Source organism: Corvus kubaryi, unplaced genomic scaffold (assembly GCF_017639235.1).
Source record: "Corvus kubaryi isolate FWS band 111438036 unplaced genomic scaffold, C.kubaryi_AGA036_p1.0 37396, whole genome shotgun sequence".
Taxonomy (NCBI): Eukaryota; Metazoa; Chordata; class Aves; order Passeriformes; family Corvidae; genus Corvus; species Corvus kubaryi.
This window is the reverse complement of record NW_024581135.1, coordinates 28,688,545-28,712,884: the sequence shown is the minus strand read 5'-3', so window position 1 is coordinate 28,712,884 and position 24,340 is coordinate 28,688,545. Positions and strand designations below refer to the sequence as shown.

General features: G+C 40.3%; 1 protein-coding gene and 1 long non-coding RNA gene across 11 annotated transcripts in view; one reads left to right on the top strand and one right to left on the bottom strand.

Moving 5' to 3' along the window:
* The window catches only part of LOC121670643, a 51,469-nt gene extending 27,534 nt beyond the window's left edge, over nt 1-23,935 (bottom strand). For all 7 annotated transcript variants that reach the window (XR_006018175.1, XR_006018179.1, XR_006018180.1 and 4 more), the window contains exon 1: nt 23,722-23,935. This is a non-coding gene — a long non-coding RNA (uncharacterized LOC121670643). The remainder of the gene's footprint in view (nt 1-23,721) is intronic.
* Nucleotides 1-24,340, top strand: part of SLC39A10 (solute carrier family 39 member 10) — a 75,412-nt gene that overhangs the window by 15,941 nt on the left and 35,131 nt on the right. For 2 of the 4 annotated variants that reach the window (XM_042041161.1, XM_042041154.1), the window contains exon 1: nt 24,082-24,163. The exons of 1 other annotated variant lie outside the window; for it this stretch is intronic. The gene's annotated coding sequence lies outside the window, so the exon portion shown is untranslated. Of the gene's footprint in view, nt 1-24,080; nt 24,164-24,340 lie in introns of those variants that run through there. One more of the 4 variants, XM_042041162.1, reaches the window with a different exon arrangement.

Here is a 24,340-nt window from a genome sequence, read left to right as displayed (position 1 = left end):
TTATTCTATCTTTCCGTTTTGGACATGCTAGAAGGAGATTGAGAGCCTAAAGAAGTTGCATTTCTGCAGAACTGTCAGCAAAATTTTCTGTGATCCAACAGGGCACTTCTACTGCCTCTGAACCTGCCTCTCTGGGACTATGACACTGATTTAGCTGCAGCTCTTTTATCATGACAGGCAAGACCTTCCTACTGACAGATATTTGGGCTTAATATAAGAAAGGACATACACCATGAAATAAAGATGATAATCATAAACTTGGGGAAACAGCTGGGGGGGGGATAATAAAAGGTTTCTAATTGAGTGGAAGAAAATGTCTTTTCCACTGGAAGATACTTTCACTTTTTACCAGAAATTACCTATCTCTTCCCAGTCTTTAACCAGAGTAGCCACAACTAAAATCCACTGCCTGCACCATGCTCTCTGTCCCCTACATCCAGTCACAACCAAAGGCAATGAGGAGCAGCTACTACGACCAGTCCTACAGAGTCACATTTGCCCAGCTACTCTGCCTTCAGCCCCAGTACTGCCCTCAGGATCTCTGCACTGTGTTCCAGCATACAATATAGATAAGGCAGCAAATCCTCACTGCCTCATCTTAAAGGGGAGGCTTTTCCGATTTAGGATCATTGATTGCTTTGTCCTAAATATATCTTTCCCTGGTCCCTTTTTTCCTGACTCAGAAGTTGAAACATTGTCAGGAATACATTCCTTCAGAAAAGGATAAGATACGGTAATATACGGTGCCACTAAATGTAGTGACCTCCATAAACTTCTCATGAACGCAAGCAGTTTGAAGGAATGCTTTTTAATTCAGCTGATTAAAGAGCATGAAAACAGATAGATAATGCTTAAACTGTTTGTATACATGGGTGTAGATTTTAAAGATGGAAGAGAGCCTAAAAAATTCTTAAACTGTACAAGTATTTTAACTAGACTTTACAAACTGCTTTCACTTTGGACTTGGGCCCGGAGTAACCATATTATGATTTCTTGGCATGAAACTATGGCTCTGATGGTTTAATTCTTCCATGAATGACTAACACTTTACCAAAAACTTTATTTAAGCACAGAAGAATGGATGACCTTCAAACAAATCACTTTTCAGTACCTGAGAACCCGGCTAGGAGCAGTGCAGGAAGCAGGTGGACCTGCACATTGTACCATGAACACCATCCCTTCCTTTCATCCTGCCCCTCATGCCATCCTCAGGCCCTCTCTGATTGGTGTCACTGCAGGGAAGGATCTCCAGCTTATTCTTTGTGAGAACAAAGGACTTCACTACGTGTTTGCCAATCAGTTTACTTTTTGCAGCCTTTCAAAGTGGTTCACCAGGTGGTGCTTTTCTTGCCAAAAGGGAGGGTAAGCTCAGCTCTTGGGTTCCTGTTGACTTCCAGACTCACTGGGAACTGGATGCTGGATGCCCTCAGAGTTCTGAGTAAAGCAAAAAGATGCATCCTTGGTTACTAAATGTTTGTTATCTACCCTTTAGCTGCTCATTGGTAAAGCAGGTAAGTGGCCATAATAGGTAAATGCTTGGGGGGAATGCTGAACAGGAAAACAAACATTTCCACATTTATGTGAGTTGTTTCCTTGCTCACAAAAGCCTAGGTTTCAAATACACTGTTAGCACAGAGTTTTGATATCCATGTTGCTGCTTTCTGAATAGGAGTGAAATGGGCTTTGCACTACAGTGGGGAAATACATGTCTGGTCTGGAGAGGGAGGCAAATACATTGGAAGTAACATCCACACAATTCAGAAAATGCATTTCTCCAAACCATCGACAACCTTGCACATTGGCAGCTTCTCTGTCAAAAAATTAACTGTTACAGGGCCAGCTACTGACTGCCAGTCAGCTCACACCAGCGAGCTGCGGGATGAGAGGAGGTGGATCTGGCATCCTCCTCTCCTTGAGAATCTGCTGAAGCCCCAGATTTCAGTGTGGTGCTGCTCCTGCTGGGCCTCAGCACTTTGCTTTGACTCCTCTGTATGCAATGAGTTCCTCAGTTACCTTCCTCCAATGCTAATTAGCCAAATTCATACGCAATGCTGCTGAATGAGGCAGCTCCAGGTATAGGCTCTGTGGAGATGACTTTGCCCTCAGAAAATAGTCCAGAGTTTAATCAGACTGTGTGAGTGAGTTAAAGCACTGTGTGCCTTTATGTAGCCATTAATAGTGACCTTGGTGGGAGACTGTCCTAACAGCTTGGGATCTTACTCAACCTGACTTCTTCACCTGGTGGGCATCCACACGAAAAAATAGGGAGCACTCACAATTTTGTGATCCTTCAACACCAGACCTGGTTGTGAAATGCAGAGGGCGGCAAAAGCTGCACTTGATAATAAGTATATTAACTATTAAATGCATGCCCTGCAGCATGATGCTCTTTCCAATAAAGCAGGCGGCAACAAAACCAGATTGCAACTGATAGGGAGTGTTCAACAGCCCTAACTGGATTTTGGCAGGATGAACATCACAAACAGTAACACGCCCCCTCTTGCAAGAAAAAAACAAAACAAAAAAAAAACAAAAGACATTAAATTGTTAATGCCCCTATATAATCAGAGCTTTGATCTTGATTCTAAGGAAAGGAACCTCAAGCCAGTAGTTGAAATCCCTACAGTAGGCACAGGCATTGGTTTAATAATGGTACAGAATAAGCTTCATGATGCTGTCTGCTGCTAGCTCTCCCACTCTGCTTGGTCTATGCCTACCTACTTAAGCTACAAAATCCAAGAGGCTATTTGATTTTTACTGATCACCAAAGACCCTTAGGGTCTTTTTAATGCATTCCAAAAACAGATGATAACCCTCCATTCTCCAAGAAAGGATGTTCCATGGCAGATCCTAGCCATCACTCCCCTTGCTTCCTAAGCAAATCTGAAGTGCTTATGACATTTGCTTTGTATTAACTTCCTTAATGGATAGCTCTGTTTGGAGTTCTTATTCTTTCAGTGACACGTTACGTGTCAAATCCTAAATGTTCCAAATCTTACCTTTATGGAAACAAATTAATTCTCTTGCTGCTTCTTGTGTGAGAATGTGTGGAAACTGGAGATTCTCTGACCACGCTCCAGACAGTTAAGAAATGGCTTCCAGGACTGTACTTTTAGGGTATGTGGGGTTCTGTTAAACAGCCTTTACAGAACCCAGCTGGTAAACACAAGGTGAGTTGCAAGGGCAACTGAGAGACAGCAATGAAGGGAAAGATTCAACAAGTCAAGGCATTGAAATGACTGGGATTAAAGCAAAAGTTAAGTACTGTGTGTCTTCAGAATTCAGGCTTTAATTAACAGCTTTGCTTTTGCTGTAAAGGATTCCTTGCACAGCTCCTGTTTTTCTTCCTGGGCATTTTGAAATATATTTGTATCTCGAGTCTGCTTTGTGGTATATTTCAAAAAAAGGGTTGTATCAAGGGAGAGCTTAAAAAGTATAAAATTAGGCCACTGCTTATGCTCATTATGTAAGACGCAATTTGGGCATTTCTTTGCTAGAATACACCCTCATTACATAGCGATGTTTTCCCAAATTCCTTTGGCCGTTTTAGGTGTATCTTTAAGAGAAGATGTGTCTATTTTTACTTCCCCTGCACTCACATCTGTTTCTTTCTTATCAGCAAATATCTATTCATTGGTCCTATCTAACTCTTTTACATTTATCTGCATTAAAATGTGTGTCACTCATTTACTCAGGGTTTGTACATAAAGTCTCCTGTATCTCCTATAGCAGTTATTCCTTCTGCTTTTTGCATCACCTAAAAATAAAATTACATTTGTTTATAGCAGACACATGAATTTGTATCCCTTAACTGTTTCTTAGTTCAATCAGTCAATTTTTGCAATTAGATTGTGTCTGAAGTCCCGTGAGTTTGACAGAGTATTTGTATTCAGAATATTCTGTTTCCAAACTTGATGGGGATGGGGGTTTTTTGTTTGTTCTTTGCCCAAGAAATAAAAGGTTTCTGACTCTTTTCTAAGAACTTTGAGAATTATTTAGATAGAAAACTCACAGGTCTACAAGCTTGGACTGTCTTAGCCTTACCTGTAATAAAAGTCCAGCATCTAGAAGACATTTCATATTTAAATAGGAATTTTTAGTAAGCTACTTGTTGTTTTCTGTCCTAGAAATCTCCTTGAGAGATAATCTTTGAGCAGTTCTGCTAAGTGCTCTGTAATCATAATGGTTTTTTACTTCTCGGAGTACTAAAATATTCTCCATGTAGGTACATTCACATTGGTTTTTCACATAATTTAAAAATCTTTCCACACATAATATAATTTCTTGCAATAACATAAGATGTTCATGGCAAAGCATTATATTATACAGAGAATGCACTAGTGCAAAAATGAAAGGTAACCTTGGTCATCTAAATCAGGTCTTGAAAATTAACGCTGATCTGTAATCTTTGCCCAGGAGAAATGCAATAAGTCTTCACAAACAGTTGCATCAGATTTCTAGAATTTTATCTAAGTAAGTATGTAACTCTACCCCAGCTGGATGATTAAACATTTAGCATACTTACCATAAATATGGGTTTGTAATGGGGAGCATTTAATTTGTTTCAGTTACCTGTACAAATAATTCTAATCTGCAGATCAGTTGCCCTGGTTTGAATAATGTGCATATTTAACACAGCAAAATGCATGTGTCTAAACTTGGCTTGCAGTGTTGAAGCAACTTATTTAGACAGACAGATATTTGATGGATATTTAGTATCTCAGATATGTTTATCATACTAATTCTAGTACATTTATCATATTAACTCTATTTAGTTACATGTGCAGTTTCTCCAGCAGATACACAAAGAATATTAGTATCACATCTAAGCAAACCACCTGTAATTAGTTCCTGTCAAAACTGACGTAAAAGCAACAGGAAAGAAGTTAACTCTCTTAATTCTTTGATAGTCGGTGTTCTATTGTCTGATGCAAGAAAAAAAAAAGGAAATAATTTACTACTACTACTATAATCATATTTTTGTAGAAATTGCCTCACAATTACATAACCATGTCCTTTGCACACTTTGGTGCCCTTTGTTTGTAAATCATCTCAGGGGAATCCACTAAGCCACTACTGGCAGTCAGAGGCAGGGGTTTTACGCAGTTTTCACGACAAGCTTTTTCCCCAAAGTGCCCTGTTTCATGGTCAGTTCCTGGTAGCAGTGTCATGTAAACATCCTCCACGTGTTTTAGACCTCCTTCTCTATAAAGTGTTGTCCCAGTAGTCTTCTGTGGCATTGCTGTGGATGTAGAGGCTCAGGGAATGCTTTACATTTATTAGAGTAAAATCTCTGTAGTCTCTTTTCCCTCCCTGTGAAGACAGAGTCCAGCCATCTCCAGGACAGGCAGTAAGTATAGTTTGATATTTCATTTATTTCTGTTAACCTTGCTGAGCAGACAGTATGTTACCAGACAATGAAATGGTGAAACATAAAGTTCTACAGAATTCTGAAGAAAGCTGCAGATGCAGAAAAAGTACTTGAGTTTGCTTCAAAATCCTTAACTCTAAGGATGTAGGTGTAAACCCAAGGATCAAAAAAATTGCTTACTTTATTAAATGAGGAGTTATAAGAAATCAATTGGCTTGTCCTGTCCCACAGATTGTGAAAAATCAGGGAGAGAAGAGAAAAGTAATCCTTCAGTTTGTAAAGAGAAGCAATACACATGGAAACACAGTCTCATACTTTTAAATTAAAATCTGTTGTGGGCATAAAATACTCTTCCAGGAAATTGGTTCATGAGTGGAAAGCATGCTATCAGATGCAATAATGATATATGAGACCATCTCTTGTATTAATTCAAAAGTGCTGTAAGTATTGCAACATCTTCATTTGGGAGGGTTGGGTGCTGAAGCTCTAAGCAGAGCTTTCTGAGGTGGAGTGAAAGCCTGTTGCACACTAAATGCACTCAGCAGCTGGATGAACAGCACTGGCTGGCTACCAGTATGTGCCATTTACTTTGTAAACAGGGAGCTCGACAAGTAAAGACCTGCTGGACGACTGGAAAAAAAAAAAAGAGTAGGCATGTATGGAATTAGAGAAGAATATAGCTGGATCAGGTATATTGTGTGTGAGCAGTAATGAATGAGAGAAATATGCTGTCAGTGTGTTCATCACCAGCCTTTAATGACATACCATGATTACTTTCCCATTCATGTATAGAGTGTTAATGGCATGTGCTCAGAAGCAGCTCCAAAAGAAACAACTAAGGTACATCACTTCCTCTTGAACTATTCTTTAGGGTTGGTTTAGACATTACACAGATTAACAGTAATGTGAAAGTGGTAGAGCAGAAGGTTACAAAGTCATCCAAATAGATTCACCAAACACCTGCATTAAAAAAGCTTATCATAAATTTCTTACATTCTGATCAGGCAAGGAATGTTTTTAAGTGTACATAAAAGAGATTCTTAGTTTTCTTTTTTTCCTTTTTTTTTTTTTTTTTTTTTTTTTTTTTTGGTGTTAGATTAAGAAATGTGTCATATAATTAAAAATTTTATTTGCCAGTGATGGATCATCTGTAGCTAAAATCATGCAAGTGTTAGGGCTGCCACCTCAAGTTGGATACCAAATCTAGGGATGGCAAGATCAGTGTTCCCCAAAAACAAATTTTGGAGGGAAAGGGTTCAGGGAGCAGAAGTGATAGTCTTCACAAATGCACTTCTACAAAATGCTGCAGTGTTTGATTTCATGTAGGGTCTGATCTTGGATAAACTGCAGGTAAACTGAGTTATGCAATTAAATCGGACTGGCAGATTGCATATGGATATGAAGTATCAGGTTGCGCGACAAGCTGTGTGAAAAAAGCATCAGACTGGGTCTTGAATTGCTTGAAAAGAAAGGGTGTTTTACAGCAGGTTAAAACTTTAGTTAGGCTTCTGGAGCACCATTAGCATAATCTAATTACTGTCTAGGCAGGTGATGGTTGCTCCTGGATAGGCCTAAAGGAAATGAATGCTTTGAAAGCATACAGCAGTGCTCAGTGGGAGGCAGGAGGAATTCTGAACTTATTTGGGATTAAATGAATATTACAAATGATCCTGATAAATTTTAAGGAGTGTCTTGCCTGTTCAGATTTCTTCTTAAGGTTTCAAATACTGCTTAACCTTTCACTCTATCAAATTTGTTCTTACATCCATTGCCCTTATGATTTCTTACCTGGTCCAAAAGATATATTTGGGGGAGCTGTGGGGATGTGGTGTCGGAGGGGGGAGGCGTGTCAGGTTGGTTGGTTTGGGTTTTTTTAGTATTTCTGTTTATTATCTTCACTCACATCATTTGGTATATTCTCATAATGCTCTCTAACTAATTCTATTAAGCTCCCATTCCAACGCTAACATCTCATTCCAGGTGTTAAAGAAGTACTGGCCATTAAATTCTTTCAAAGTAAAGGCATGAGTTGTACTCCTTCCTTCTAAAGGAAATTATGATTTACTGGCAAAGAGCCGGGGTGAAAGTGACTGTCAAAAATTCTATATTGTGTTTCCAGCTGTGCATCTCTCCTGGTGCATAACTTACTGGGATTTTCTTGTGCTTCAATTTCAAGCTCCAAGCTTAGCCATTGCCATGTTTGTCTTAATTCTTGCTAGCATAGTTTAATTATTTGAATCCATTTACATGTCTTGTTCTTCAGACCAGTAGAAATTATACTGCTAATTAATTGTGTCTAACTGAAACACTAAGTGGGCTTTTAGGTCCATACAGGAAAACTATAAAAAATCAAAGACAGTAATTTTTTTGAATACCAGATCTATTAAATGGCTTCTAAGTTTTGCATTTCTTATCACTGGTTTTAAGTCACTTTTAGTCCCTCTGCACAGGGTTTGAGTAGCACCTGGAATGACATTCCAGTTGTCATTCCAAGTGCCATTCTTTTTTTCATGTCATCATTTATAACACAGTTAATGTTAAATTGAAACGTCAAGTTAATGTTCAGAACATGATCCTTTAGACACCATTGAAAGAGAGCACTAGAAGAATATTTTTCCTTTATGTTCTTGTTTTCCATTCTGTTTTCCATTCTGTTTTCCATTCTGTTTTCCATTCTGATTAGGGTGAAAAGACAACATCTCTGAGGTTTTATGCAGGTTGAAGGGCCTGTCTTCTCAAAGCTATGACTTTGCAAGGACATCCCTTGCTATGTCACACAATAAATGTGACACATATAGGGAACATCAACTTCCTGCATGTAAGCTGCAGTAGGATATCGCAGATTTCCAGGTAAAAGCCAATCATGCATGAAAACCCTCATGCAATTTCATGTGTCTGCAATAACTGCACATGAGAAGGAGCTCTGAAGGCTTTCACTGAGAATGGGACCAATATGCCAAAGCATTCATTCCCTCAAAAAAGGTTCTATCTAGGACCTGAAGATTCCTGGAAAGCATAAAAGTATCATTGGCCAGATCATCTCACAGCAGTAGATATTCCAGGGGATCCCCATGTATGTCTCACTTGAATTTTAAGACTCTTAGAGAGTTTGCCATTGCTGAGGTAATTCCCTACTGCTAAAGCAACTTCTTAGACTTTTTCCCAGAGATGTAACAGTAAGAGAAATCTAGATCTGGAATCTTAATCTACTCAGAGCCTGAATGTTGGGAAGAAGGGCTTATGAATGACAAATAGTTAGAACTGCTTTGCAAGAGCTTCAGGGACAGTATTACACAGTCTGGAAATTGCTGGAACTGAAGATAAAAAGGATTTCTCATAACCCGTGTCCCTTCAAAAATTGGTTAAGTATGTCAGACGAGATACTTTAATGTTCTCAAACACTTCCTTTCAGGCATTCTTCCAGGCCAGCAATGCCTTTTGAATTTTCCCTAAAATACTACTTCAACACATCGACCATCCACCTTGCAAAGGGGAAGGTGGGAGCAGAAAGCTTTTTGACACTGCCAATTCCTTTAGGCACCAGACTCAAGTGACACTTGTATACTGCAGATTAGTTTCCATTTCTCATTTCAGGTCAAACCTTTTATTTTCTTCTATTAAAGCACTGAACATATAATTATGAGTGTTTTCCACCTCTTTAATTTTGCCTGAAACTGATTCTGACCCTTTGATGTTAATTACCCTGAGATGATCTCGAACTACATTTTAAAACCCGCTGTGAAGCAGACCTGTGCTGTACATCTTAATTGTATTTTTCAGTTTGAGGACTCCTGCTGTCCAGTCTTCAGATATATTTGAACTGCATCCTGAAATTCAGGTTTGTAGTTAACACACACCCACTCACACCTCCCATTCCCACCAAGCCTTTCTCTAGAGCAGTATCTCCAATTAATCAGAACCCAATTCTAGTTCAGATGTGGAGTAGCTGGTAGAGTTATCCCTTCAATCCTCTCAGGAGACAATTAAGGGCAAGGCAGTGCATCTGCTCAGGAACATTAGTTGTTCACTTTGTGCCTTTCTTTTATTCTGACTTTTAAATGTGTACCCATCAATATAAACAAATGGGTCTCAAAAGAGCAATTAGATTAGCAGAATTTCAAAACTCAGGGCTTTTTATGACTGTATCTCTCTTGTCTTGGCCAAGAAAAATCATTACTATAATTCCAACTGGATAAAGGATGCTTACCACCTCCTCAACAATTTGTTCACTGTTACCTCTATAGGTATGCATTCCCATACCCTTCTCCGATTTCTTATCACTGGTTGCTGCCTCTGAGGAAAACAGCAAGAGGCAGGACTAAGGGGAGAGTCAAATTAGCCCACTTTCACGCTTCACCTCCAATAAATCTGCACCTGAATAAAAGTCTTCAGTAGCCAGAAGGGATAACAGAAGAAAAACTATAGCTCAAGAGAAGCAAATCTCTGGCTGACTCCTCAGATGAAGGACTTTGCAGGTATTCCCTGCAATGCTGTTGTAAGTCCATTCCCTCTTACTGTAGCCCTAATACTACTCAATCCATATAGCTTCGGCATAATTATTGGCTTAACCTTAAACCATCCTCTCTCTTAGAAAAGAAGAAAGCACCTTGCCTCTGTACAGATGAGGTGTCAGCTCTCCACAGTGAAGCACTGCTCCTGTTACTGCAAGGAGAAACCTCATGCAGATAGTGGAATTAAGCTGGTCTAAAAATACATCCAGCATCTTCTCTTTAACAGAGAATGACAGATCACTGCTGGGATTAAAAATGCAGCTTTACTGCCTAAAAGGGTCTTTATTGTTCCTGTATTTCACTCTGTGTCCAAAAATTCACCTGGAAAACTCTTAGAGTTGATTGTATGAATAAATGTCCTGAATAAGGAAATAGAAGAAAATATCATCATTAATTTTATCTAACATGAGGAATCCTAAAACAAACCAGTTACTCCCACAACAGATATCACACTCTGGAAAGAACACAATAATTTATGCTTGACAATACAAAGCACAATGCATGTATTTTTCAGATTTATACCAGGTAAATCATGAGGCTGTCACTTATTTTTAACTTATTGATCATTATAATCATCTGGTAAACCCCCAACCTTCTAATATAAAACAACCTGATCATAAGAGAAGTGTCAATCATTGGAGACAGAGTCTATGAACAGGCTGAGTGCTGTGTACCTAAACAGGTTTGGCTGAGCTAACTGCACTCTGAACATATCTTTCCTGGCTTCAGCTACAAAACCATCCTCAGGGCACAGCTAGTTTTCTATTCCCACTGTGCTGCCCTAATCTAGTAAACCTCCACCTCTGACCTCCATAAATATTTTATTTTATTAATTGCAAGATGCTTGCTTCATTATTCTGCAAGACCACTTACCCTGATTCCATCTCTGCATTAAATGTTTTTAGATTTGGGCATATCTATGAAAATAGATATAGACTAGATAGATAGATAGATATAGAGAGAGATATGTGAACATATGATATATGTATGATTGTATCATGTGAACATGAGTAAAAGAAAGTAAAGCAAAGAGGCAATGCAGCAAGGCATTTCTTCTGTACATAATTTCTGGAATAGCTATGCTGCACACTTTTCTGCAACTGCTTCTGGCAGTTGGAAGCAATCAACACAAACACCTTGCTGCTTACAGCAAAACCAAAAATCTTCTGTGATGGCTTAAAGAAACCAAAATCTGAAACAATTTTCATGAAGGAGTGAGAAGGAAGGGAAGCTTTCTTCCTGTGCAAAGATTTCTATGTGAAAGAAAGGAAGCCATGACTCTTAACGATAGCTAAGCATCACTGCTTCATTGTAGATGTTAGGCTTATCTTTTCTATTTTTCTCTGACATTTTCATCCAAAAAATCTCTCTTGAAATTGAACATTGAGAAACAAAACTAATGTTGAAGTTTATTTCAGAGCTGACTGAAGTGAGCATATTGATTTTTGCAGATTTTGTATCAGCTTCTTGGTATACTCCATTTCTCATTCAGCCATGTAATATTTGGGATAATATTTCTCTGCATACTAGAGGGTCCCAAATGTTGCTATCAAATAGAGAAGTAATCACCGTCATCTTGGTCCATACTGAATTCAGTGTGTATGAAGCATTTCTTTAAAAAAGCAGATTTGTTATGTTGTTATGGTGGTTGTTATGGTCTCACATACCTGGCAGAAATCAAGTGTTGCTTTGGTTGTTTTGTTGGTTCTTTTTCATGTGTATTCAGTGTACCTACAGAAATGACATAGCTTTCAAAATGCCTGGATTCTAGCATCTAGGATTTTTCTGGAAATGGCAGAATTTGCTAAATATCTACCTGCTTGGTAGTCTCAGAGCTGAAAACATTCACCATCACCCTTCCCCTACCCCAGCACTCACACACACACGCGCTTGATGTCATGTTCTACATTCCATAACCAATTTGGTGTCACAACCACATTTTTCAGTAATAAGTGTGACATGCAAAGGACATGATTCAGCAAGACTAAAGCATGTGCCTCACTAGTGGCACATTTACATTCCTATTGATTTGAAAGGGGCTACTAAGCAACTGAGTGAGGTAAATACTTGCCTGCGTAAAGCCAGCAAAATGCTTTAAACGCTTGAATTAGAGCCTGATAAAGGGTAAGTACCATGCTCCTTTATAAACTTGTTTTATCATCGTTTTCAGGGAAAAAATTAAACCCAGTGGACTTCCTTTGGGTTCATTAGGTGACTACTGAAAATGATTGTTTCAGGGTAATAGAAACCTTTAGAAATCTTTTTTCCACGTTCTCTTGGAACTTCACCAGCCATGAGCACAATGGGGGGCGGAGGGAGGAAAGTCTTACATCCCATTGTCTCCACAGGACTCCCTGTTCCCTACTGAACACCAGAGTCAATTTTTCCGAACAGCTTTGTCTTTCTGCCAAAGATAATGTCCAAGTTTGGAGTGTATGGGTAAAGATGAAAACTGTGTCACTCACGTATGGCTTGCTTGCTTTTTAGGTGTTTCAGTAATCATTCCTTCCCTGTAGTTTGTGGATGCTTTGCAGTACTTAAGACTAAACTGTACTAAATCCTAGCTTCGAACCTCTCAACAAAGTAGTACAGCTATAGGTATCAAAATGCTGTACATCACTTTTTATGTACTTTCTTTTAAAAATCGGTATGGAAATAAGTTCTCTAAAAAAACTTCATCTGTCAGCTTTTTTTTTTGTGGGAGGCTTCTGGTGTGTGGTTTTGCTCCTCCTAGAATGTGATAAAGTGAAACTAAAGGTAAAAAAATTTCTGCCTCCTTTCTGAACTTAAGAACATGATTTTTCCGAAAACAGAAGAGAGTTCAAGACCATAAAAATATTATTGCTAAATTTTGATCCCCTGAAAATAAGGTCAGGATAAAGCAAACAAAATCCATTGAGGAGAAGTTGTCTTTATTAAGGCATTAACTTCACTGGTGCTGTGAAAGTCTGCTCCAGGGGAGGTTCACTATGCAAATGTCAAATGGGAAAGTGTTCTCAAGCTGTTGCTTGCTGCATGGTTATTGAAGGATAAAAATTCTTGGAAAATTATCCCTCACCAGTATCTCAGGACCAAAAATATATAGTATGTCCTCTGTGTCACCAGGGCTCGGCTGGCTGAGACAGACCCTATGTGACAGCAGTCAGTGGTGAGAGACCTCAAGGGCCTGCAGTGAGAAGACTGACTAGGCAGTGAGGAGAAATATTTACCTGAAGTCTTGTATTTGAGCCCTTATCAGCAACAGATTTTTCTCATTCATTCCTCTGTACCAATCACTATTCAGTTACAATTGCACCTTGGCAAGCGCTGCCACAGAGGAACCATCTGCACTGGTTTAGGTACTGGGTTTCCTGTCCTTCAAAAAAACCTTCCAACAACCTTGCACTTGGCCTTGCTGAGCCTCATGAACTTCACATGGGCCAAGCTCTCCAGCCTGTCCAGGTCCCTCTGGATGGCATCCCTTCCCTCCAATGTGTCAAGCGCACCACACAGCTCGGTGTCGTCGGCAAATTTGCTGACAGTGCACTCAATCCCACTGTCCATGTCACCGATGTTAAAAAGTGCCAATCCCAACATCAACCCCTGAGGAACATCACTCATCACTGGTCTCACCTGGACATTGAGCTGTTGACTGAGTGTGATCATCTAACCAATCCATTATCCACCAAGATCCATCTGCCAAATCTATGTCTTCCCACTTTAGAGACAAGGATGTCGTGAGGGGTAGTGTCAAGTGCTTTGCACAGCTCCAGGCAGATGATGTCAGCTGCTCTTCTCTTATGCATCAACAACTGTAACCCCATTGTAGCAGGCCACCCCACTTGTCAGGCATGACTTGCTCTTAGTGAGGCCATGCCCTCAGGCTGTCATCACTCTCCTCCTTATTTTCCGTATGCCTTTGCATAGTTTCCAGGAAAATCTGCTCCACAATCTTGCCAGGCATTCAGGTGAGACTGACTGACCTGTAGGTTATGTTCTTTTGAAGAATACACTGTCAGAAAAGGACATGGAAATACTGTCCCCAGAACAAACAGACCTGCTGTCCCGGTTTTCTACAACTGGAAACCAGAATGTCTCTTTGGGACCTCTACTCAGGTGAGATCCTACATTTAAGTCATGTTAGGAAAAAGGTCAGTTCCTCTTGCAGATTCTTGAAAATATGAACTGCCTTATAAAGACTGAATCATCTCATAGTTAGTGGTAGTACAAGGTTGATTGTTGGACTGGATGATCTCAAAGGCCTCCTCCAACCTTGACGATTCTATGATTCTATAATCTCTGAAAAGCTTTCTGTGAAGACACAACTGTTACAGAGCAATGACTAGACAGAGGTGTTTGGGCAATTCCATCTGTCTCTGCCAAATTCTTGAAGTCCTGTTCTTTCCTCCTCACTCAGCTTTCTCAGGGATTGCTGATCAAGTTATATTAGAATGAAGACTGACTCTGCCCTCAGGAGATCACTGATTTCTGAAATTAATGCAGTTTCTGTACTGTTTTGCACTACAAAACAAGTGGTATTAAAAAATGGAAAGCGTTGCAGTTATATTGATCCACCCCACCCTCCCCTAAAAAAACCACTTTTTTCTATATTTTAGATTACAATTAAACTATCAGCAATAACCTCTGAAAAATTGTCTATTGCTCCTTGGCTGTTCACAGTAACTGAGGCTTGTACACTGCAAACCTCTCAGTGCTCAACAGTCAAAGGTTTTGTGCAGCAATTTGAAGTGTCCTCTTGTGAAAACAGCAGCTCTGGTTTTATAACTAGAGCACAACCATAATATTTGTTTTACTAGCTCAAGGTTCAATTTCAATACAATAATAAATAACAAAACCCTCTTCAAACAGCTCCTTAAAATTACAGTAGTTCAAAAAAGAAACTGCATAGATAGCAACTCTTCCTGTTTAGGGAAATGACTAAAGGCCATGCAGTTTCTCACTACTGTAAATGAGGAAGAGGAGAAAGAGAGAAATGACAAGAATCAGACACTGCTGTCCTGAATGATGGAGCTGACGCTCAGCATCGTGTAAGTGGCCTGATCTGCTCTGTAATGTGTGCATGCTGCTCTCAAGAATGGGGTGCCTGCAGGACTTTCAGGCGCTGGCAGTCCATTTTCTGATTCTCTGTTTTTAGAAGCTGCATAGCCACTCTATTTTTTGTCTAATTAGTAATAGCTGTGATACTGTTAATATCTTCTGAGATAATGGGGCCAAAATTTGTATACTTCCCTGAGGGAAAGAAGAGTACATTACCTTAAAACCAAAGCCCCTTGGAAAAACAGGAACAAATTCTTGTCATTTTTACGCTATGAATTTGACACATCCTGTAACATAAATAATGTCAACCCAGAATCACACTGTCCAAACTAAGTACTTTCCTGTTATCTGAGATAAACTTAAGTTAAGCTCTGTGAGCTGGTTTTGGGTTGAGAATTTCCTAGAATCTGGCAACAAGCCAGCCCAACCCAGGTATATGTGAGCTGGAAAGCCCCAAGCAGTCTCTTTTCAAGTACCTGGCTTAACTAAAATATTCTCATTTCAAGCTTCCTTGCAAATCATTAGTAAGTATTGACTTTAGTTTTAGCTTCTGTTTATCTTCAAGAAGCAATGTCTTGAAGCTCCAGTGTACCATTTCCTCCTTTCCATTGTGTGTATTGATTTGCCAAAGGATATTATGTTGTGCTTTGGAGACTTATTCTCAGAATTTTAGTAAACTGGAAATCTGACAGATTATAGGCTTTCAAACTTCAGATTGCACTTGCAATTAATCCAGTGGATTTCTCTCATATATCTAACAATTAATAGAAAACTAATTTGAAAATGTAAATGAAATTATGTTTACCCAGCTACGAGGATTTATACTAAACTGCCTGCAAAAAATAAAGAAAGGTGATTCTCTGAAGTAAATACTGCTCAGAGTAAGGTTATGACTCCATGAACTGTTTAAGGTACTGGGTGTAGGTAACTACATAAGTGGCCTGACAGCCGAAAGCTACTGTGAGACTGCTTTCAGTGAGAGCCACCACCCACTCACCTTAATGGATGAACAGGGTGAAGCACCTTCATTGGTAATTTTTTTTTTTTCTTCTGAGAAATAACTAAGAAACCTCAGCAGGAGAGAAAAACTCTTCAGAAATCATACAGATACACTCTTCATACATTTAAAGAAAACCACCTGTTGGAAGGAGTTCCATGAGCAGACATAGTTGTTCAGAGATTGGCACCATGATTAAATGAAAAAATAAGTATCAGTTCACTCACAAGTCCTTTAATTTTGCCCCTATCTGTCCAAAAGGCAGTAGTATTTGGGGTTTTTTTAATTAGTTTATAGTGTTGAATTACGTCACTGCATGCTTGTGGTGCATTTTGGTATACATTCAACAATGTAATCTGTCATAAAGAACAAACTGCATTTGCTGTTTAACATTTTATTTTAAGTATTCTTGGGATGCTCTGCTTAACCAAGAAAAGGCATGAACTCGTGTTTTTCTTGGAGAAGTGCACAATAATTTCATTAGAGGTATTACAAAAGATCATTAAGAGTTTCCCCTTTGTGTATATGGGAATGATTTTTTATTTATATTTATGAAGAGAGAAATACAAGGCAAGGTTATCTGAGAGGAGTGGAAAGACACTAAAAGTGTGAGTGAAATCAAGCATTTTCAAATGTAACTTTTTTTTTTTTTTCTTTTCAATTTCAGTGTTGACAAAACTGGCATTGAGCTTGTCTCAGAGTGATTTTCTTCCCTTGAGCTTGTGAGTTCATTTTCTTGGATGACATATCCATGGATGGACAGACTGGATGTCAGTCCAACATCTCAGCAAAGTTAGTCCAACCCAAACATTGCAGAAATGCTTTATTTTCTCTCTGCTTGCTTACTGGCATTCCCACCCTAGAGTCCCCTCAGAGCTCTCAATGCTCTAATACATGGCAAATCCATCACCTGATGTGTCAGCAAAGACACATGACCACATCCCCTCTGTCACGAGCAGTCTCCTTAGTCCCATGCCTGAGAAAATGCTTCAAAACTTCTCTTCCTTTCTAACCAATAATGGGAAGTATTCATCACTGTAATACTCTATCCTGCTGCTGCTGCATCTTGCTCTCAGAGGAGTTACTATGGGTTTACAGAAAGAGGTATCAAGTGAGGCTTCCAAGTCATGCAGATCAGAAATAGTTATGTAACAGGCCTCTCCATTTCTCTTCCCAGTTCTACTGTGCAACATCCTCATGGCCTGTCTCTCCCTGTAATTCCACGGATACTCATCTCTGGATTTTACATTTCTTATCATTTAGACCATATTTAAGTGTCTCTATGATTCATATTTTTGTGTATCAGCTAAAGTTTATTCCCTTCTTCATAGCTCTTTATGCTTAAATTCACACTCCTCCTTGTGTCATTAAAACCAAAAATTAGCATCCAACTGTGCAAAGGATTCTGGGGCAGCAACACGGAAAATAAAGCTGCAACACCTAATAGTACTGTCAAATGGTTGTACTTAAAGATTTGGAAATTGGGGTGTTTCCTAATGTCATTCACGCTCTTCCTGGTGTTTCCTTATTTATTTTCTCTAGAAATCATGAAATACAGGTGTAAAAATGACAAACATAAATTATGGGGGAAAAGAATCCAACTTTAAGTGCATACCAGCATTTCAAAGCAAAGGTCATGTAGTCTCCATGGTGCCCTGAAGGCCAGCATCCTACTGCTCCTTTCAATTCCCAGTTATGAACTGGCAGGCATGGAAGGATAAACACAGCTGACCTTAAGCTAATTCTTTCCCTAAACTGTGGGCCAGCCTGTGATAATTTTGATTTTGAGAGCCTTTCTCTTGATTTTAGATTTTGTTACTGGTACAGCTTATTAAAAGAAAAGCAAACAAAACACACATTTCATAATTTGCTTTATTTCTGCAAACTATACCTTTGTTTTCCCTACCAGTGCATGTTCTTGTCACACATGTTCTCTGTAGGTGTCTCTGAGGTTTTGGATCTGTGCTGAAGATGGGATGAGGCTGTATGACATCATTGCCCAGTCATTCAAGCTCATATTGGCTTCCCTTTCCACTGCCAAAGTTTCACAGACGAGCAATGGCCCCAAGGTATTCAAAACAGGTAGGCAGCAGCTTAAGGATGTCTTGGCCTCCCGATTCTTCCTGCTGATAATGGAGGAATTGCAGGAGTTCAAAATTTGTCATTTACACTCCCAAATGTAACGGAGGTGAAATGGGGCACTTCACCCCAGCTGCCTAGTAAAATCCAGCTTTAGAAGAGCCATGCTTCCATTACTCAGCTAAGTCTAGGTCATATATAAAAAATGCCAATTCACCAAATTAGTGGTTACAATTTCACAGGGACTGACAAAAAAAGATGCTGACCTTTGTTTTCTTATTTTAAGCTGCTCATTGATTCCTTCAAATAATGTCAGGGACAGTCTCATTACATTTTTTCCATTCTGTTTGAGAAGAGGGTGTAAAACAAATTCCTCAGTTTATAAAGAGATTACATGAAAGTCAATATTTTCTCTTCGGTCAGGTGGGTCAGTTTTAGAATCAGTCGTTTGCTTTTATAAGTGAAAGCCTTTAGAGGAATTTCCACCCCACCCAGCCAGCTAGTACAGCTTTGTTTAATGTTTCGAACCCTGCCTGGCTCCAGCAGATAATATCCATATTTATTGACACAGAGCTCTTCTGTGAATATGACCATAAGTTCTTTGTGCTCTGCAATCTCGCCCCGCTCATGTGCTGCAGGAAGCAGCTGACTGGCCTTTCCCTCCCACCACATCCTTTGGTATGAAGATGATATCTCTGCAACCACTGCCTACAGAAAAGATGCCACAAGCAAACAGGTGTTTTCAGCAGGCAGGAAGGAAGGGAGAAAAATAAATAAACCTGAGTCTGCAAGAGAGCAAGAAGGCTGTGACACACTTTCTAGTATCTTCCACGCTGAATTTTATCCCAGACCTGCAACCAGCAAATCCTGCCTGTCTCAGATCCAATGAAAAGGCTTTTGACTGCTTTACAGAGCAGGACTGGATAGTTATGTTTAAAACAAATAATAACAAAACAAAGGGAGAGTCATTTAACAAAGTAAAGTTTGCCAGCAAGTTTTCCTGTGGATAAGTATACCAGTATTTGCTAGCTTTGCAAAACTAGCCAAAGGTCATACTGGCTTTTTCCCAAATTGCAGACAAACCTTTGAGTGCCCCAAAGACTTCAGCTGCTGCTGCAGCATCACACCCTTCTGCTTATGTCCTTTAATGTTTACGTAACCTTAAGCCTAGGGCCAATGAAAAAGGGGTTATATTTTTTCTAAAAATGTCAGCCCATGTTTAAAAACAAAACAAAAAAGCCCAGCCCTTCCGCACCAAAGGCCAATCCAAAAACTTCTAAAACTAAGATCTTTAAAACCTGTATCTTGTTTTGGCATGTTAAAAATAAATAAATAAAAAATTCCTAGATTTCTGTTTGAACTGACTTCCCGTTGGTACTTACACTTGTACCGTATTTAAAATTATGCAGTCTCATTGACTTTGACACGTTTGCTTCAAAACCTATACAAATGCTCATACATGTTTAGATACTGTCCAAACAGAGGAGTATCTACATGTTGTAAGAGAAGAATGGTAAGAATGGTTTGCAAAAACAAAACTAAAAAGCTCAGATGTATTTCCCTTTTTTTCCCCATCTTATGACTAAAGTAACTTTCAAATTATACTTACTAGTTCATGCAAAACTAGCCAGATCTACTTTGATTTACCATTGGAATTCACATAGTTGAAACCAATTAGAGCTAATTAAAGCAACCTGCCAAGCAAAGGCTTAAAGGAGAGCACCCAGTTTGGCAGGAAGGTGAAAAAAGCACATATACTCTCTACTAAAAGTACCATCTTTATACACGGCCGTGGAGTTAAATAAACTTGGGCTTTAAATTCACGGCAAACAAACCAAGTAGTCCTGAGGCAGTGAAATCCCCCAGAGGACATCACTGCCTATTTCCAAGCACAGCTTTAATCACAGAATCACCACCTGCTTGTTTAAGTTTCCCCTGATGCTTAAACACTTCCCTTCTGTCCTTGCCACAAGCAAAGTCTCTGCTGCTTCAGCACCAATCAGTGCCTGGGGATGAGCACACCTCAAACTGCCAAGCAGTGAAAGTACAAGTAAATCTGTACAACACAACTAACCAGGGATGGTTGTACAAAAAATACATCAGTAAATTCAGAGAAGAGACAACTGTCAACAGGTCATATTTGAGACACAGAGTAGGAAATTATGATTTCTATATGATTCCCTGATATTTCACTTCAGAGCTCTTGTCAGTGTACTTCTGAGCAAGCCTCCTGTAGCAAAGCTCTTCCACTCCTGAGGAACTGGGTAAAATCCTTCTGCTTGGCAAGTCTGCATTGACAACAGCTGTGCCCTGTCAGCCATTCTCTCCTCAAGGTTAATTCTGCCACTGAATTTCTCTAGCAAACTGAGTAATACTTGTTGGTCATTGTCACATAAGAAATGGCATTTCTGACTTTGTTTCAGTCTCCCAGAACGAATGAAAGGCAGGGACAGAAACCAGAAAAAATGTTTTAAAGAGAAGAAAAGAAAATATGTGTGCAACATGTGCCACAAAGCCAACTATGTTAGCATTCAAACTGCTTTGAGTTCTGATTAAATCTTGGGCGAGATGATTTAAAATAAAAGGAGGAAGTTGATGTTTCAAGCCATTACCTTGGCTTTTTCATGAGACATCAATATTTCAAAAGTAAGAAAATTAAGTTGGGTTCTTCAACCAAAAAAAAGCTGAATTTGCCAGAGGGGTAAAAAACTTCATTTTGGCAACAAGTAGTGACATTTCCCCCCCACTTATATAACAAGATTTGTGTACACCTTCAACTACCAGCTTTCTAAATTAATTTCTCCTGGTTAAAATATTTTTCACTACTATTGTTCCAGTTCTGCAACGAATACTCACAAGACTCCTACTTCTGTTTATATTCAGAGGCACTATCAGGATATGAGAACTGTGTGCAGAATTACAAATTGAGTGGCTTTGGGTTTTGGTTGGGGGTTTTTTTCCATAGTTTGTCTAAACAAACTACTTCTTTTGTATACATATATATGTCAACCTTCTACCCCCTCACCTGCAACTGGGCTGTTGTAAGGGGAGACAGGAAATCAGTGTGTGAGATCTGTCAAACTCCCTCAGATCTCCCACATCTGTCTCCTCCCTAGGCCTGCATCTCAGAGCTGAAGGTCTCAGGGCACTGGGAAGGGGCTGTAGCATTGAACTGGAGCAGGAGGTGCGCTGCAAGACAGGACCCCATCTTGTGACAAGTCCCCAGAAGCTACAATCTGCTTTTGCAGCATGATGTCCCAAGTCTTTCTGTATTACTTGAGATACATATATACACATTCCCTTCCTGCAGCCCAACATACGAGCGTGTACTGTGCGGTGTTAGTTACTCAGTAAGGAAGCGCCCTGTGAGAGGAGAGGGAAAAAAACCAAACCAGTTCTGTTCTAAAAGTATGGTAACATATCATTCTTCCTGAAGCTTGAAAAGTCAGTCTGGCTTTGTTGCATACATTTGTATTTTCTCAAGCTCTCAGCACTCTTGCAGTGCTGGCTGCCCTGCTCTGCTGCTCCAGCTTCCCTGCAGCACAGAAAGTTGCTCCACGGGCTTTACAGGGAAACACATTCCTCAGCTTTTCTTCATGGTAAATGCCTGATCTAATAATTTTTGGTTTGGGTTTCTGAACTCGTGTTATAGAAAGTCCTATTTTCTCTCCTTCAAATACTGATGTGCACGCAGTTCTTGCACAAAAAGGTATGGTTGAAACTACTGAGAAGAAGCCTAAATGCAAGCTACAATGTACAACTACAGGGAAAATATTCTAGATAGAAGCAGGCTTTTCAATTTATTGCAAGAAAGCCAGGAGCAGACAGACTGGGAAGTTCTAGCCTAACTCAAACTACAAATGAGACTCATTTGTTAGCAGGAAATGTTAGCAGAGTGCTGGCAGGCCTGCTAATGGCCCCTTCCGGATTTAAAGTGAACAGATACATGTTAGAGTGGCTAACAGCTGGAGGGGAGGGGAACCCACTAACAGAGACCTATTTATCGGTACACCTTAGCTGGGTGAGTTTCTGGAAAGTCATTGTGTAGCATCAGTATGCCGTTTTATTACGAGTTTTTGCTTTTTTTTAAGGAGATTTTACACTATTTGAATTTCACTCAGAAAAGCTAACAAACCCCATATGTTCTATTTATTACTGAGTACAATTTCCTCTGAATAAACTCTGATGAAAAGAGAAAACTTAATTTTTTAATTTTTTTTTTCACTCAGTGGATCTATTCCTAGAGCAAACAGCAATACGAATCAGTCATGTCTAGTGATCAACAGTGCTATTGGGGTAGATGTCTAACAACCAATGCCATAATCAGATCTGTATTTTATTTGCTGTGCAAAATTTTTGAGATCGAAGGGACCTACTTCAAGGTAAAAATCATTCAAATCAATGTACAAATGGCCTGGCACAACAGTTTGGTATATGACCTCATAATCACTTTATAACAGTCCCTAAAACTTGATGTAAACTAGTGACTTTGGGCTACTATGGTTTGTATTCTAGTGATGGATTTGGTAAGACATATGGAAAAAAATGAGGGAGGGATTATGTTATTTTTTTTCCACAAAAATAAATACTAAAGAGAGAAAAGTATGTTGGAGGAGATACGAAATTAGAAATTCTATCACTGAGACATGAAAATGGGAAAATAAAAGAATAATTGGAAAACTTCAGAAAGATTCAGCATCACATACCAAAAAATTGGTGTAGTGTAACACACACAGCTGATGTGGTCTTAAGTCGTGAAGTGTTTGAGAGGTCTACATGTCTTTGTCTGTTTGCTACAGTATCTGCATCATCATGAACATTTATCATATCTAGAAAAGTTAGCTCTAGTTTTCTTTTGCACCATGACTTCAATTAAAAAACCAAAAGTGGTTTTTGGACTCTTACAGATAACTTTTGTTTGGTTGCTAAAGCAACAAGTAATCCTTTACATGTCACCAAGCAAATAATCACATAACTTTGGGAGGCTTTTGGGGTGGATAACCATGGGGTATGGCTTGGACTTCAGACAGGACTAGGACAGGACAGGACTGCGGCTCTGCCAGGCCATGCTTACGGTAGTAGTGGTGTGAATCATCCGTTTTAACAAAGGAGCATTTCCAGAAACAATTAGGTTCGTTCAATTCAGTAATGTAAGAGTCTAAACGAAAAATGTGTGCCTCCTTAACAACTAAAGGGAAGGTCGGTTTGCTTCTAGATGCATTCTAGATACATAGCAGGCTTCTGCTAGATTGAAGCCTGCTATGGAAACACCAGCTATTTTTGGAGGAAAATGTCATGAAAATTGTATGCAAATTTCTCCAAGAGAAAAATGAAACAGTATAAAACTTATCTGAAGCATTCCTATAACTGCACTTCAGCCTTTGAATGTGCTTCCTATCAATAACCATTACAAAACATGCTGGTCCATTTTAAAATATGATTTGTTGTGAAAGACTCCACTATATTGTAGCTCTTACGTTATAAACCAAAATGTCCTCTGATCCTCGGCGTTGAGCTAGCGAGGGTTTTGATTTACACAAGGTTTGGTTTGGGGGCTTTATTTAGCGCTGTAGTTGTTGTCTAGGAATGAAGTGTGTCGTGACGAGGGGCTCCACCTCGGGAGACGTTTATCGCCGGAACAGGGTTTGGTGCCACGAGCAAGCCTGACAGGAGTTTCTGGAGTTAAATAAACGGGGGTTAATGCGCATCCCGGCCTCGAAACGTACCTCGATAGGAAGGTACGAAATGCCCCGTTGTTGCTGACGGACCCTCTCGCCAGGCGGCTGCAGAGGCGGCAGCTCAGCCCCGGCCCCGCGGGCCCGGCTCCCCCGAGCCGCCCAGCCCGGGCTCCCTCAGCCGGGACCCGGCCGGCGGCCGCTCTCCCCCGGGGCTCCCTCCGGCGCTGTCCGGGCTGCGCGGCCCCGGCCGAGCCGTGCGCGGAGCCGCCGCAGCGAGGGGCGGGCAGGCAGGGCCGCTACGCCACTTTCGTAGCGGTGGAGGAAATGGCTGCGCATTGGGCAGCGCGGGCTGCGGGGCCGCGTGTGCAGGGCGAGCGCGGCGTAGCCGGGTCTGTGAATAGCGCCGGCGGAGCGGCAGGAGGAGGAGGAGGAGGCGCCGCGGCGGTTTGGTACCGAGCGGAGAGGGAGATGCACACGGCACTCGAGTGAGGTAGCTATAAAACCCCATTTGTTTACATGCCCTCCCCCACAGCCGCCCGGCGCCGCGGAGCGGGTGGCGGCCGGCCCGGGCCGTGCCGGGGCGGGGGGGGCGGCGGTGCGGGCGAGGTGCTTAACGGGGGACGAACAGACGTTAGAGCACCCGTCACGGCCACGATGCGGAGCGGCG